The 17,857-nt window shown below is 33.0% G+C and overlaps 1 long non-coding RNA gene across 1 annotated transcript; it reads right to left on the bottom strand.

Moving 5' to 3' along the window:
* Window positions 1-5,661: 5,661 nt before the first annotated feature.
* LOC127701016 (uncharacterized) lies at window positions 5,662-8,040 on the bottom strand. The gene is made up of 3 exons (XR_007981797.1): window positions 7,939-8,040; window positions 6,650-6,759; window positions 5,662-5,781 (listed from the first exon to the last, which is right to left on the bottom strand). It is a non-coding gene; the product is annotated as an uncharacterized LOC127701016 (long non-coding RNA).
* Between the last annotated feature and the right edge of the window lie 9,817 nt (window positions 8,041-17,857).

The raw sequence follows: 17,857 nt of genomic DNA, 5'->3' as shown, positions 1-17,857 counted from the left end.
GTTATATAAATTAAGAATACCATGCTTTTCTAATTATGGAGATAAGCAGAATGCGTGCTGTAGAATCAGTTTAATTGACAATGTGGTTATCCCTCCTGAATCCGAGATGATGGTTTCAGGGAAAGCGATAGACGGAATTCCGATGAATTTGTCAGGAATTGTAGAGCCAGATAAACAAAATTTAGAAAAAATCTGGGATATTAATAGCGAAGGCAGCTGTTAATCTGAACAATGGTCTGATACCTATGAGGATAATAAATGTTAGTGAAAACCCTTACAAATTGTATGAAAATACCGTTATAGCAAATTTTGAAGTAATTGACAAGATTGAGATACAATGCAAAAATGTCTGAACTTCAAGAACTCAGGAAGTCTTAGAAGGAGTTGATCAACTACCGCAATTATTAAAGAATTTAAACGATGAAAGTAGTGAAGAACTGTCAAATGAGCAGCAAGAGATGCTTCAAAAATTATTGCTCAAACATAACAGTATTTTTCAAGACTTCACAGGATATAGGAAATACCAACATTGTTGAACACACGATAGATACTGGAGACGCAAAGCCTATAAAGCTAAGGCCATATCGCATCCCCTTGTCAAAGAAGCTCGATGCAGAAGAAGAAATCCGAAAAATGGCGGAAATAGGAATAATTGAACCATCAAGTAGTGTTTGGTGTGCACCAATCGTAATGGTAACCAAGAAGGATGGTACTATTAGGCTCTGTTGCGATTTTAAAAATTGTCAGCCATTGCCGAGAATAGACGATTCATTGGCAGCTCTGAGTGGCTGTCGATGGCTGAGTACTTGTGATTTGAAGAGTGGTTACTGGCAAGTGAGTGTAGCTAAAGAAGATTAACATAAGACCGCATTCGCAATAGAAGGTGGGTGGTTTTGGCAGTTTAAAGTCATGCCGTTTGAACTATGTAATAATGGGGCTACGTTCGAGAGATTAACGTAAAGTATTGGCAGGACTGTCTTGGAAAATATGTTTACTATATTTAGACGACATTATCATTTTTAGCAAGACATTTGATGAACATATAGATCATCTTGACCAAGTATTCAACAGATTGGGAGAAGCCAACTTAAAGTTGAGTCCAAAGTAATGTCATCTCCTCCGAAAAGAAGTAACTTTTCTAGGACATACTGTTAGCGAAAAAGGAATCATTGACACGAGTAACAAACAGATTTTATTGGTAATGGTATTGGTCCGACGTGGGACAATGGTGTAAGACTTTTGCGCATGTAAAAAGACGCCACAACGAAGGGCCAAAGCTCCTATGAAACAATATAATGAAGGCGCACCACTAGAGAGGGTTGCTATTGACATAATGGGACCCTTACCGCAAACAAAGAAGGCCAACAAATACATAATGGTCATAGGCGATTACTTTACAAAGTGGACCCAGGCAATAGCAATGAAGACATAGATGCAATAACTGTCACGCGTAAACTTATTGATCACTTCATAAGTATTGTAGGAGTACCATTACAAATACATTTGGACCAGGGCTCGTGTTTTGAATCTGAAGTTTTTCAGCAGATGTGTAAAATACTAGGTATTGAGAAAACAAGAACCACATCAATGCATCCTTCGTCCAATGGCATGATAGAAAAGGCCAACAAAACAATACAAAATATGCTCTCTGCATTTGTATCGTCACACAAAAAAGACTGGGACGAATATTCACAACCGCTTATCATGGTGTATAGATCCTCAGAACATGCAACAACAGGGGTGTCGCCATGCAAGATGATGTTTGGCAGGGAGGTTACGATGCCCCTGGACTTATAGATAGACCAAAAAAGACAGCAATGACGACATAAATTACTCTACTTACGCAAAAGATTTACAAGAACAATTAGATATTATACACAACTTTGCTAGACGACAAATTTATAAATCAAGTGATTTAATGAAGAAATGTCCTGACAGAAATGTCAATCAAACTTCCTACGGGGTAGGTGACGCCGTGTGGTTGTACGAACCTCGAATCAAAGTAGGTTTTTGTCCGAAGTTACATAGACCATGGAATGGTCCGTTTATTGCAATCAAGAGATTGAACGAAAAGGTCTAAAGAACAAACCAGGAGTTAAACACCATAATCGTTTGAAAAGGTATAACGGAAAAGAGAAACCACCATGGTTTAAAATTACGTAAACGCTATATTTATGTAATCTCCCAAATACAAATAAAATGTCTGTAAGTTACCGTAAATTATTGGATTTATTTTTGTGGTTCATTATTGTGCATAATTTATTATTTTTTTTAACGTACGATAAAAATCATTCTTTCTATATTAAAATACGTGGTATGCGGAGTAGTTGTAGATATACATTTATAGTATTAGTATTGGTTGAAATTCCGCAAAATTCCTATATCACCAACCAAAAGATGTCCGACAGATAACCAAGAAAAAAAATTTGGTGGGAATTTGTTTAAAATAAAACAAATACAGAGGGAGAACAAACGCAAAATGTAAATCCATATTTTTTTTATTTATAACCTTTTTGTGGCCTCACTTCATCCTTGATTAACATCACTTGTGATCAACTACATGATAAGGGCAAGTTCAAGGTAATCGACCAAAATGTGACGTCATAATTAGCGTTAACAGGAAGGTCAAATCAGTACTGATTAAACGTCCATACTATCAACATGAGTGTAACAAAAGAGAATTAGATACTAGTTTGTAAACTATGTGTAGACAGAGAATTTTCTTTTCGGTGGCAGATAGAAAAACGCATAATGGAACTGCACAGCCCGTACGGCTTCAAATGCACATTGTGCAAGAAAATCTTTTAAAAGAGGACACCAAGACATGGCGCTTGCGAAGCGGGGAACTCAAACCAGGTACTCATCAATAAACAGACTGGGGAAACAGGATTGAAGATACGCGACGAATATACTAAATTCAAAGACAAACAGGTCCAACAGAATATTGAAGTGGTTAACATACAAGTCAGAACACCACCTAAGAGGAAGATCAGGCCATTTGTTTCCGTAAGAATGGGTCGTTCCCCTATAAGAAGTGTTGAACGTCGGGACAACAGAAGAATTAGTAGGTCCTCAGTTAGAAGAAGACGGGATGAGCCCGTGCGACGGTACGATCCGTAGTTACAAAGCACTGGACAGACAAGTAGTGGATCACCAGTCATTGTCGTCAAGCTCTTCATCGAGCAGTAGCTCGTCGGACAACTCAGAGTTGTAAATTCATGCTGGAGAAGGGGGCGTTTCCCCTCCGGCAAATGTACCAGGGTTGGTCCCGTTAGAACCAATCTTATCTGTAACAGACGGTATGTAGAAAACAATCCAGCAGGTCCGCCAAGCACAAGACAATAAGATTGTTTTGAACATTGGAGGAACTAAGTTTGAGACATCAAAAGAGACGCTATCCGTCGTACCCGGTCGTTGTTTTTGGCCCTATGCCAGGAAACTCTACCCGAGGGTCCGATATTCCTGGATAGGGACCCTACACTTTTCAAGATGGTGTTAAATTATTTAAGGAATAGAAAGAACTTCTCAAGAAATATCCTGCCCAAGGACAGGCGGTACCTGGAGGAGATGCTGCTAGAAGCCAACTTCCACCAGCTGAATGAGCTTAAAAAGCAGGTAGTACAGAGAATTGAACAACTTTAACAACTTTGTCTTTGAAACAAACAATAAGATCAGATATAATGAATACTAAGATGTACATTATTAGTACTATATGGAATATAAAGCTTTAAAAAGATTACTAAGTATTTGTCTTTTATAATTTTCGAACTGTAGTCTGGACCATCATAAAATAGACCTCCGAGTAATCTTGTTTCCTTTGTAATAAACTGTTGTATGAAGTTCTTGCGGTGTAAAGATGCTTTTCATAAAGACTTCTAATAATTAATACAAAGCCACTTTCACTCAGGAATGTATTTAAACATAGATATACAAATCCATAACCTAAATTATTGCATATTCCCTCAAAAATAGTTAATTAACCTACTATCCAGTTGTACAACTATTTGGGTGCCAAATGTTGACGGGGCAATGTCCGGTCATGTACATTGTGCTGAATACTTATAATTGCAATGTCACGGTCATGTACCTTGTGCTGAATACGTATAATTAAAATAACGTACACATGAAACAAGGACCCTGTAGAGTTCTAATAAAACATCTTGTGTAGAAAAGATAAAAAAAAACACACACACACTAGGACAGGGAGGTTGTTTGTGTTTATTTTCGTCACACGATGAGACGTAAGACTCAAAGTTAATAAGAATTTGAATTAATATATACATATATATATATATATGGTTGCAGTTGAAGAAATTCATGGTAAAAAACTGTTTTGTTACAAAACTATAACGTATAAAGATGTGTTGTGTAATTTTACACACGTATATGTCATTGTCAGTCTTTGGAATGTGACGTAAACAAACACTTTCTAGAACAATGGCAGATAGTCTAGAGGCCGTCCCAGCAAACACAAAAACATCTTTAAAATGTTTTTAAAATGTTGTGTCTAATGTCATGAAAATATCACAAAAAAACGTGAGAAAAACATTAAATGTATGGTAGAATATATATCGCTAAAACGTTTTCTAATATATTTTCTAAAATATTTGCATAATATAATTAAAATGTTGTAAAGAAATATCATGATCATGTGAAAAACAATGGAGTATAAAACATTTTGATAATCTTTTAAAAAATATTTTCTAGAAATATTTTCTGAACGTTTGAAAAACATCATGAACATCAAATAATGTTATAAAAATGTTTTTGGGATGTTTTCTTGCAAGTGAGACTGTGCCTAAAAAATGTTTTCAAAATGTTTTAAGAAGATGTTTTTGGTTGATATCTAGATCATATCAATATAAAAATTTCTGTACTTTTGATTGAGTCCGCTTTTTTAAATAACAAATCATTAGTTAAATTAATTTATACACAGTGATTAATTCTATATACAAACAAGAATAAATCAGTTGTTTTGCTAAGCATATGAAATTCACAATTCAAAGTCTCTAAAAACAAGAAGTATCTACAAATTTTGACACATCCAAAATGGCAGACACAACTCATCATGGTCAAGCCACTTACCAAATATGAAGTCATTCTGTTCATCAGCATTACTAATTAAAGTAATTAAAAATTTGAGAACATTCAACATTTTGAAATACAATGTATAAGCAAACAGGAAACAGGTGCCAGATACAAAAATGTTCACACATCACAGTTCATCACTATCAAGCAGCTCATTAAATATGAACTCATCTTTATCAGAAGTTTTGGGAAAAACAGTGATGAAAATATTTGTTGGACAAAATCCGACAAATATAGGTGGATAGACGACAGACAGTGCAAGAAAGCCCACATTCCAACCACAATGGTATAATGTTTATTTTTTCACTCTAAACTTTTTTTACCTATCTTATACACATCATGCATATGTCAACCTGAACATTCATGACATATATGCCATTGGACATTATGCAAACATTATACACATTTTTAAGTTCAAGTTACATTGACTAAAACTTGTGTCCCAAATTCAGATTTTTCAATACAACACTGTACAACTTCTCTTTCTAAACTAAAACGCTACACTTCTAATAGGGTTACATCTTAAGTTAATTATCATTGATAATTGGCTGACGAGATGAGAACAAAACACCATTTTACATCAACTATTTGATTTATTTAAGAATACATTGAAAAAGTCAATCAATTGTCTTATTCAGAATCACTTGGAATGTCTTGTAGTGTCTTATATCTTTTTCTTGCTGTGCCATGCTTCTGAAAAAAAAAATAATCTTACATTCATATATAAACTTCTTGCACATTCCTTTATTATAGAACGATTCACGTTGCCTGAAGGATATACATCCCCTCCCCTTTAAAGTTTTGAAACAAATAACGATGATAGTCTGTCGGAAGGGGACGATAAATGGCTGACCGTGTTAAGAGAGAGCAATATGCCACGCTGAACTTCATTTAGTTATTAATAAAAAAACACATAAAAAACTTTAGACTAGATATGTGTCCAGTCAAGAGTCTTATTCTATTATACTCGTTGATTGTTGTCTATCATATTTTTTTTCTTTTATTGTTTTGTATAAATCAGGCTGTTGTTTTTCTTGTTTTTTTTTAGTTTTTAATAAATGCATTGTATCATGTAGAGGCCTTTAAAATCCCTGCTACATAATGTCATTAAAAATCTTATTGTCCCTTTTAAGTGTTAAACTCTGTAGAGTGACATAGTTTATAACTTGTCATTTGTATCTAAGGGCATATGATACAGTCCTAGAAGTATACTATAGGCACATAATAACTTATCGAAGTGTTATGCATTGTTTTCGCAATGATGATAATAATATAACTTAACTTCCGAGAAACACACAGATGTCATTAAATGAGTTGTTTATATGTATTTGAAATACTTCAAAGGAAAGCAAATATGTTGTTTATGAAAGCACACTGTTGGACTAAAAGATTGATTTAAATAAACAACTTGTTTCTATTTTGTCACAAAAAAAAATAATTTATTCAAATATCCAGATATCTTTTCTGTATTGTATGCCCTAAATCTTGAATGTAATGCATTGTTTAGGCTAAATATTTGCATTAAATATGGAATAACAGTAATTCTGTATGAAAATCTTACTTCAAAAAAAAATTCTCCTGAAAGGTTGTAGACATTCCAAAGAACCTGCGCCACTTCCAAATTGTAAACCTGCATATTGAACTTGACCTTTGTGGCTTTTCTTTTAGCTCCTGTTAAAAAATAAAAGATGCATTGTATGTACATTGTGTGTATGAAGCAATAAATATAATTTTAAGCAACAGTTTATATTATCTTGCTTGTACTGAAGTCTTACATAGTCTTTGTAATGTTCATTAAGCTGTTAAGGGAAATTTAATTTACTGTTTTGCAAATACATACATACACTGATTTTACTAGAAAAAAAATCTCCATATTCAAATGGTGCTTATATTAGTGTTATTGTAACTTGTTTGTGTGCCTCGGAAACAAGGTATTGAGTCATGCTTATTGCAATAGTTGTTGTTGGTTTAAGTCTGTCAAATTTCTTTTTCATAATGTGTATTTAATGTAGGCAGTTAGTTGTTTTGTTTCAATTGTGTTGAGAAAAATTTGTTTGTCAAGGCTTCAAAGTGGACTATATGGCATTGGTTTTCTCAGTTTTGAAAGCCGTACAGTGACCTATAAATTTCTTTTATCCAAGTCATTTAAATTCTGGTGGATAGCTGTCTCATACACCTTATCTCTATTTCAGTATTTGGAAATCTGTCCTGCTTGAACTTTTTACGTCAGCATACGTCATACAATAATACACCTTATCGCTATTCCCGCTTGACCCGAGAATCTATCCTGCTTGAACTTTTGACGTCAAACAACAATCACTTTTCCATTGTGGCATCAGATATTTTTTAGGATGACGTCAAAATTTTAAGGGAACTTGTGACAGTTGTGTGATGTCCAGTAATGGCGGACAAATAGCGATAAGGTGTATTACTTCAATTGTGGTGTCAAATATTTTCTAATATGATGTCAATATTTTATGGGAACTTTTGTGATGTCCATGGCCAGTAATGGCGGACAAATAGCGATAAGGTGTATTGGCAATCAAACACACAAACCACGTATTCTTATAATTTTTTTATATCAATGAACAAATTCATAATTGGTGTACGTAGATGCTTGAACAGTGGCGGATTTAGGGGCCCCGACCCCCTTATGGAGCTACTTATAAGATAAATGTATAAGACTATTTACAAGTATCACTCCAAACGTTTGCTTGCCTTGGGCAGGGGCCCCCCTTTTTTCAAAACCTTGATCCGCACCTCCAGAAACAGATGTAATTTGGTTCCGATTATGATTGAACACACACAATGAATGCACAAGTTTCATCTTAACAGATTAATCATTCTTACCAAGTGAGTATATATCGCGTAGCAAACAATTTTCTTGGCTCTCTTTGTTGATATCCTGTCTTCGTTTCGAAATTCAAATTTCAAACTCATTTCCGGTGATAAAACAAAAGTCGATTCCGGAAATGGTCGGTTTTCCGTAAGGCATATAAACGATACGAAAATTGAAACTAGTACAGTTACAGTTTTCATTTTTTAATTTCTAAAATATACACGAACGAAATGAATAAATATTAAAGAAAGGTGATTGTTTATTAATACATTATTGCTTAATTTAATGTTGACTCTTTTGAATTTTAATATAAGAAGGAATAAAATCTGACTTCAAGGATCTTCAAGATATCAGTTAAGGATTCAACCATAGTATCTTGCTTGTCATGATATTGATGAAATGTAGTACTATATCTTATCCTAAAAAAACCGAGCTAATTCCACAAAACGTTGTTTGTGGGGTTATGAATAAAGTTTAAATAAAATGTTATTTTTATATCCGTAAAATGTTGAATAAAATATCAGTAAGACTATTAAGTAATGTGTATGTCAGAATATTTTATAGAAAACATTTAGCTGATATTTTTCAGATGTTTTATGTAAAACATTTTAATTTTACGTTATAAAACATTTTATGCAAATAGCAAAACTACATTTTCTGTAAAACATTTTTTTGCAAAATGTTTTTTGGATATTTGGAAAATATTTACTTTAAATGTTGTTAAAATATAAAATACCAATTGAAGAAAATATTATTTTTTTATATTATAAAATATCTACAGGATATTTTAGAACAATGTTTGAGAACATGAATAAAAGATATTAGCAAATAATATTTAGTTAATGTTGTAAAACATTTTACTTAAATGTAAGAAATAAAACATTTCAAAAACAATAAAATAAACATTTTTTTTATGTTTAAATGATATCTTATTGAAATATTTTGTGAGAGATGTCCATATGACATTTAAAAAATGTTTTTAAAATGTTGTGTGTTTGCTGGGGTAATAGTTGTGCTTAGCTTAGACAAGTCTTTCCAGCTTATAAGAATAGTCCATAGAACCCGCATAATCCACAAAATAACTTCATAACAATTTAAAAATACGGCGATGTCTGAATATAGAAATATGTTGTCTAAAGTTGATAAAAAAATTGACGTTGTTCTGATCTAATTGTAGACGACACGTGTACAATATTCATAGCCTTTTCATGCGGTTCTCCACTTATAAAACTCGTATCATGATAAACGCGTGATGCTTCAATGCCTCTCAATGTCTTGAATATAATTATACAGGTTTTACGGCGAAGTAAATGCGGAATAAAGACATATTGACAAATATCTGTTTAGGTAGGAAACGGAAATTTGACGTTTCCCGTAGAAATCAACATATGGTTGGCTGATTGGTTATTGAGGTAGCTATAGGGGTTTTATTGCAGTTAGAGGTACACAAGAACTAAACATAACCCTACGGCGTTACAATATTTTTTAACATTGTCATAAATCGGGAGGTTTGGCTAGCCATTAAATCATGGTCAACCCACCATTTTTTCTTAAAATGTCCTGTACCAAGTCAGGAATATGGCAGTTGTTTTCAAATAGTTCGTTGCTTTGTATTTTGGCGTTTGTTTTTGTTGCACTTCAGTGTTCATGTTGTGGTCCTCTTATAGATGTGTTTCCCTCGCTTCTAGTTTGTAACCCGGATTTGTTTTCTCTCAATCGATTTATGACTTTTGAACACCGGTATACTACTGTTGCCTTTATTTGATATTAGTCCTACTGTTTGTACATCTTGAAATTCTTTGTTTTATCTATAGGTGAGAGAATTTGTCGTAGATATTTCCACGAGTTAGCCTTGCTGTTTATTTCGACAAGTGTCTCCAGTGTAGCATTTTCGTCAATAGATGTCAAGAACATGTCATTGACAACAAAGTTTCTTATAAAATCTTCCTCCCCAAGGACACATTGTTGAAAGCATAGAAATGGACTATTTGATAACAACTGACATATTTCTGAATTGGTACATGACTTTTTGAGAACAAATGGTGGATTGAACCTGGTTTTATGGCTAACCAAACCTCCCGCCTATATGGCAATGTTAAAAATACCACTAAAATGACGAACATTACAAGACAAATAAATGCAAGAAATGTCAGGACAGAGAAATACAAAAAAAAATAATATAATAGTACATGTTAACATGTAAACCGCAGAATAACACTGAACATTATGTATTTACGACAGTACACCAGGACACCACAAACGAAGTATAAACTGCGCGTCACACGAATGTGTTACCTATTTACTGTAAGAAGCCTGGCAAGTGCCTATTATTGTGCAAGGTTGTACATTAAGGAAATTAACGCTTACTTGCGTTAAGAGGACAACAAAAGGTATTACTTTGGAGTTGAACGTTTGCCTGTTACCAGTACAAGTCCATTTTTATGTTTTCCCTATAGAGATAATATACTACGTACATGTTCATACAAATGTAGTACATGTGCATATCCATAACTATTGTATAAAATAAGGAGACGTGTTGTGATTACCAATGAGACCACTATTCATATGACGTTGAATTGAGCAACTATAGGTCTATGTACAGCCTTCAAAAAAGACCACATAATTTCAGCTGTTAGAAAAACTGACATAATTTAGCTAAATGTGCCATGCTAACCTCAAAAAGAGCATATATTTACAAGATCAGTATGCTGAAAATGTGATAAGTATGCTGCTTTGAAAAGTTAAAATGATATAAACTGTTATGGTTTTGCTGGGAGCAGTAAATTTCGCAAGATACTGGATGAGTGGTCAGCTGTTGTTGAAAATATAATGCTAAATGATTAACGGCTTTTGCATACCAACTAAACGTAGGAGCACATTTTGGAAGTACATATTGTTTGTATAATGTTTCCTTTAGGTTAAATTTTCATCGATTAATATTGAAATGAAACATTGATGCATTTAATAAACTAAAACACATTGTAAACCCCAACCCTGAACTTGTTTGTCATATTGGAGTCTTCATTAGGCAGTCTTTAGAACTGAGGGGGTCAGACCCATGTCAGACAAGTTTATAAGTGTGTTTTCACATAAATTTGTCAATTGAACTCTTTCTTAAAATAAGTTCTATGGGGCTTCTTTCGACTGGCAGTAAAAACCCTTGCCAAAGTTTGGCTGTGCGGGATGTACAAGTACGCAGCTGCGTCTGGTCAGAATGGGGACGTTAAATCCGATGCGTCGGGTAGAGAGAGTGCCATGCTTTCTGCACGTTCAGAACCCTTGTAACAACTCTTTGAGGGGACCTTAGGTGGCCTATTGCAAAGCAATTTCTGTCCCTATCCAACATACCCTCATTTTCCAGGAGCAGCTTAAATTTTCACTGACCTTCATCCCGAATACAAATTGTATTTATTGCTAATATGTTCTCGTTCTGGACATACATGAAATAATTGAAATTGGACAATAAGCAACCATCAATCAATCAGAAACATTCAACTACAAATACCCATGTATGGTAATTAAGTCGTAGTTACTCATTTTTTAAAGCTGACAAGTAAACATATGTACTATGATATCGATTGAACCTGTAACATTACCAAACAGTATAACTATTAGTTGCATATTAATTGTGGAAGCCACACTACCGTTCTCCGCTCTCGATTATGACATCACCAAACTAGACTTTACACCGAATTTCTACTTCTCACTTGCAACATGACGGATTTCACCTGTGGTATTCCTCTTGTTCAGTATTGGGTTTTTCTATTGAATTGTCGACTGGTGTATGGTTTTTTAGTCATGGCATTGTTGGCCTTTATTCTATTTTTTCATTGTCAATTTTGATATCTTCCACAATTAATATGCAACTTATAGTTATACTGTTTGGTGATGTTACAGGTTATTTAACTTATTAACTTTCTGTTCATCACATTCGAACAAAAGAGAACGCGATTATGGTGACAATTGGAACATATCAGGCCTCATCTGTGAAACAGATATTCCACAACGGCCAACCATGGTGATGGCGTCCGTAAACTTTTCGAAGGGATGATTTCAACTTCACCACTTGGAACTCTTGGTTTAATAGCTGCCTTGTGAGTAGCAATCCTCTAAAAAGGAAATCATGATAAGAAGCCCGGTCCCTTATTGCAGAATATGATCCTTTGCTTGGTTGAATTTGTATAGTATCTAACAAGGTATAAGCTGAAAATTAGAAAAAAGGTAAAAAATGTATACACAAACATCTATATATACACATGACTATAGATTAAAAAAAAAAGTAAATCTAGCTCTAATATCACTTCAAACACATTCAGGAACTTCATTTAGAATAGACGCTTGATAAAATTCGAATGTTTAACAGATGTTACACATGTTATAAGTCCCTCACCAAGAGTTTATTTATAAATTACTCAAATATGTAAATGTTTATACAAATAAACATAAATAATGATACATAACTCACACAGCCGAGCATATTTTCCACACTTTTTGGCATAAATTTCATCTTCGTTTTATGAAAAAGGCAAGCATTAGATTGCTCACAAAACTCAACATGCTAAAACCATATAATTTTAGACAAGAGAGACAAGTCTTTTTGGTCAAAAAACAAGATGGAAGATATTATTTGATATTAATCCTACCGTTTGTATATCTTGAAAATCTTATAACAATGATAATAATAATAACTATTATAATGATTATTTATAATTTCCCTTATATAAACAGGATAACATATTTGTCAGTGAATGGTTCTATATTTTGTCATGTAGGCTCATTTCAAAAGTTGTCTCATTGGCAATCATATTACATTTCCTTATTTTTTATATAGAAAAAGAAATGTTAGATCCTTAGTGTAGTATAAAAACATATAAATGAACTAAAATTAAAAAAACATACAAGACTAACTAAGGCCTGAGGCTCCTGACTTGGGACAAGCGCAAAAATGCGGCGGGGGTAAACATGTTTTGATACCTCAACCCTCCTCCTATACCTCTAGCCAATGTAGAATACACACAGCAATATGCACAGTAAAACTCAGTTTAAAAGAAGTCGAGTCCGATGTCCGAATAGGTAACAAAAGAAACTAAGCAAAATGACAATGATACATAAATTAACAAAAGACTATTATCACATAAATTAACAAAAGACTACTAGCAGTTACTGACAGCCAGCTCCAGACCTCAATTAAACTGATTGAAAGATTATGTCTTCATCATATGAAAATCAAGTACAATCCATCCCGTTAGTGGTTGAGTATCATAACATCATAAAATATATGAGAAGAACATAATCCGTTTCATGCGAACAACCGGTTTTAGAATAAATGTGTTTATTTCCGATGCAAAGACCCTATGAGTGAATCAATATTAATACAAAAATATGCCATCTTTAAAGACTATATCCCTTCTGAATAAGTATGTTTAAAGGTTGGGTTAGCTTTTGAGGTGAATGTCGACATTTTTGTGCTTTGTATAGAATATTACCATAAAATATTGGTGAACTGATAGTAAGAAGAGTTCAACATTCTGAACATTTTTCTACACATCAGATTTTCTCTTTTCCCTCCTTGTATCGGTTTTCAGGGTAATAAACAAAACTTGCATTTTATCTGTATTTTTTACATGGCGAAATTACATGTATTCATTTTAATTTTCAAAATCCGTCCATAACCCTGACTGTACAGGCAGGGTACAATCTCAAAATTTACCAACAATATTGTTTAATATGTTTCTGGCTATATACTGATTTTGATGTTATATCTTATTACATATTTGATTTACCTATACGTATTCTTTACGTTAATATGAATTTGTTTGTGAAATTTAATTCATTTATACATTATGACATGAATACAAATATTTATATACTCAGATGACTTTCAAGGACATTCATGATCCTTGATTCTTGAATATTTGCTGAACACAAAGTTTTCTTTTATAATTATATTGTTTAGATTTCCAATATACATGATGCATTCTTTTTATGCATACATCATATGCTCGATTATATTTTAAATTGACCCGACTAAGTGTTTTCGGTTCACAGAAATGAGCAAAAGATAAAAATCGAAAGACTGCTTTTGAATGTCACGCATAAATGTGAGATAATATACTTACGTTCAACTACAAAATGTAGCAAGTCTGACAATCTTATTGTTTCGAATCAGTATTAAATGGCAAAGTAACTGTTGGCTTTGCAACTGTTCATCAATAAATCGTTTTTTTATAAATTTCTGATTCGCAGGTTTTACTATCAACCATCATTGATACTTTGCAGATATGGTGTATGAAATTGATACTATGATTGTTCATGTTGTTGTTTAGATTGACTCTTAATTATTAGATACTAGTACCATTGAAGCAATTAACATATATACTATGTGAACACATTCTAATTGTATTCGTTTTCTAAATTCCCTGAAACATTTTTTCTCAGATGCCCAATCAGTCTTTCTTATCCAGACATTTGCATTATTGGTGATAACGTAAGACAAGATTCCCCAAACTGGTAAAACCTAACATTTGTTGTTCTGTTTAGGGTATATGAAGAAGTTAGGGTAACAGAGATTCAAAATACTGATTCAAAGCTTGTTTCATCTGGTATCGAGAGTGATGTCTTGCATAGAATAAAAGAGATTTTTGATCTCTTTTTGAAATATTAGAATCAGAATCAATTTTCCTGCACTGCATTCGGAAAAGCACCAAGGATCGTCGGTTGCTTATAATAGTAACTTGAATTTAAAACACTGCAAGACCATAACTAAAAGTCTTTTGTAGTTATTGGCATGGCAGCTTCAATTCAAATCGTAACATACGGAAAGAGCAAATTATCAGTAAAAGATATCATCATGAGTTCTGGAGAAGATCAAGATTTATGGTTATCAAAGCGACGTTTCATAAAGTATTGTGTTTTATTGTGTATTTTACCCAAGTTTAATGCAAACGCTTTTAAGTATAATGTCCAAGTTAATTTCAAAAGAACTTTTACCAGCGTGCATATTGAATGCGAAGTATTCAAAGCATTGGTACTATCCAAACCTACTCGTGATTATATTGAACAACATTAAGCATACTGCACCTGTATTCTACAGATAAACTCATCATAGTTACCAGGATTAAAATTGTGTATGCCTTTCTACAAAAGATCCATAAAAAACTCTCGAATAAAAGTTAAAAAAGCCAAATAATTAAGTCAATATCAAATATACATGTGACTAGTTTTCTCATTTCGATATGTTTCCTGGCCTTTTAACGTTTTTGTAAGCTCTTGCCAGTTATCGAAAACTTACTTTATTGTGCATGGTGGTACATCAAAGAAAATAGCGCTAGTTTGCGTACATTAAGACGACAATGATATTTCGTATTAATAGAACACAAGCCTCACTTAAACTAATGTATACATATGGTGCAAAATTTGCAGACAACAAATTTGCATACTTCTGATAAATAGTCATATCTAACAAAATGACTATGTGTCTATACTAAAATGAAGGTTCCAACCCATGTAAGGCTTGAAATTTACAAATGCACTTTTTACATTTTTTATCCAAGTCAAATAAAAACTGACACTTATAGTCTTAACTCTCCATACTAATTTACCTTTTTTTTATATGCTGTCTGGTGACACTGGAACATTAGCCTACATAATGACACAAAAAACGTCTTCACCAGGTATAAAAAAAACCTGGTTGTGTATCATCAAATATGATATAACACAGCAACTTTGAAATATCCACAAAGCAAAACTAGACAGGGAACAAGGGAAATAAATACATTATTAACAAAAACCAAGCTGGGTATATATTGTAACCATATGTACCGATAAGTTGTGAAAAAATTAATATTTAATTTTGATTTGATTTATTTATTACCACTAAACATGGTATGTGTATATTAATTCGTGTTTGCAAAGATGTGACGTATATGGAGAAGGTTGGTACCTATTAAAACGTTTAAACCCGCTGCATTTGTTTGCACCTGTCCTAAGTCAGGAATCTGATGTTTAGTAGTTGCCGTTTGTTGATGTGATTCATAAGTGTTTCTCGTTTTTTTTTATATAGATTAGGTATAGATTTGGTTTTCCCGTTTGAATGGTTTAACACTAGTCATTTTGGGGGCCCTTTATAGCTTGCTGTTCGGTGTTAGCCAAGGCTCCGTGTTGAAGACCGTTCTTTGACCTATAATGGTTTACTTTTACAAATTTTGACTTGAATGGAGAGTTGTCTCATTGGCACTCATACTCATATCTTCTTATATCTACAGAATACTATTTCAGATAACATATACCCATAATAAATAATCAAATTCGTATCTAAATTTCCATTCTATCTACATGTTTACATGCTTTGTTCATCTACAATAATTACAACTCATTTTTATGGCGAATTCCGTGCCACAAATGTTTGATATATATATATATATATAGACCCCTCTAACAAGAAATCTGTTTTGCATGCACACGTATAAAAATTGCGGTTTTTATCCAACGCAATCATAGGTTTGAACGTTGTTTTCAATTTAGACTTGTATATATATATATATACTAATTTTGGTGCAAATTTTTGTCATTGGTCATATTTTAATCTAATTAATATTTGATTCTTCTTGAAAGTTTATTGTAACAAAAGTTCAGTACAAAGGGGGAACTACATGTAATATCTGTCTTTACCAAGAAAGATTTCATTGTCTTTTTGCATTATAACCGAATTGTTTCTACAACAGTGACTGATTGAGATAGAACAGCAGCCTTGTTAAGAGCCAATCTTCTAGAAAATCATACAATAGGCTCCTAAAGCAATTTTATCGTATTGACATGCTTTTTTGCATACATGATACCTTAATCATAACTACTCGCTGTGCAAAAAATTCAAAAGAAATTTTAAATGATTGTCTCTTTATGAAGAGCCATCTATATGTATGCCTATATAGACAAATCAGAATAAGCATAAATCAAAATAAGGAACCTTTAGCACTTTAAGCTGATAAATATGAGTGTTTATCATCGTGTTAGTGTTTTATTGGTAAGATTTTGTTGTTATACAGTATTCAAACTGTCAAAATGTGTTAATACTTGAGGTTAAAACTACTTGTGCCACATGTGGAGCAGAATCTGCTTACCCTTCCGGAGCACCTGAGATCACCCTCAGTTTTTGGAGGGGTTCGTGTTGCTCAGTCTATGGTTTTCTATGTATTGTTTTTTTGTACTGTTGTTTGTCTGTTTGTCTTTTTCTTTTTTAGCCATGGATTTGTTAGTTTATTTTCTACTTATGAGTTTGAATATTTGAATATCCCTTTGGTATCCTTCGCCTCTCTTTTAAAAAGAATTCGACTATTCGCTCATTTTTGTCCAAATACCCTGTTTTAAAAATTTGCCAAAATGATAAAATTTGGAAATTTTTTAAAAGTGTGTATTATCTAAACCGAGAAATATATTTGTATGCCATTTGTTATTCTTAAACTACGATTATATATCTACAAAATATAAAAAAAAAACTAATTTCGGCAAATGATCATAGTAATTAAGGTAAAATTATAAGTTTAAAGGAATTGTGGTTTTGCATGTGTTATTCTACATCAGTGGTATTTCTCCTATTTAAAGCTGTCAAAACAACCCTCTGGACTCATCTTAGAAAATAAATACATGAAAGCATAACTACAATAATAGAGATTATCAAAATTTTATATTTTGAATAATCTGGTTTAATTCAATCAAATATGTGTGTGGGTGTTGCAGCCTTTAGCTCATTGCCATATTTGGCATGGCCATAGATGACGCTCTCAGGTGGAATCTGAATTTTGGAATTCCCATATCGGGCACTTGTTACTTTGCTGTCGACAACAAAGCAGGTGCTGCAGAAATTAGTTAAAGTATTTAAACGAAAAGATGCCAAACAAAAGAAATGCCAGGGGATCGCCATCAATGGCCATT

Source organism: Mytilus californianus, unplaced genomic scaffold, assembly GCF_021869535.1.
Source record: "Mytilus californianus isolate M0D057914Y unplaced genomic scaffold, xbMytCali1.0.p SCAF_5, whole genome shotgun sequence".
NCBI lineage: Eukaryota > Metazoa > Mollusca > Bivalvia > Mytilida > Mytilidae > Mytilus > Mytilus californianus.
The sequence above is the reverse complement of the archived record's forward strand: the minus strand, read 5'-3'. Positions and strand labels throughout refer to the sequence as shown.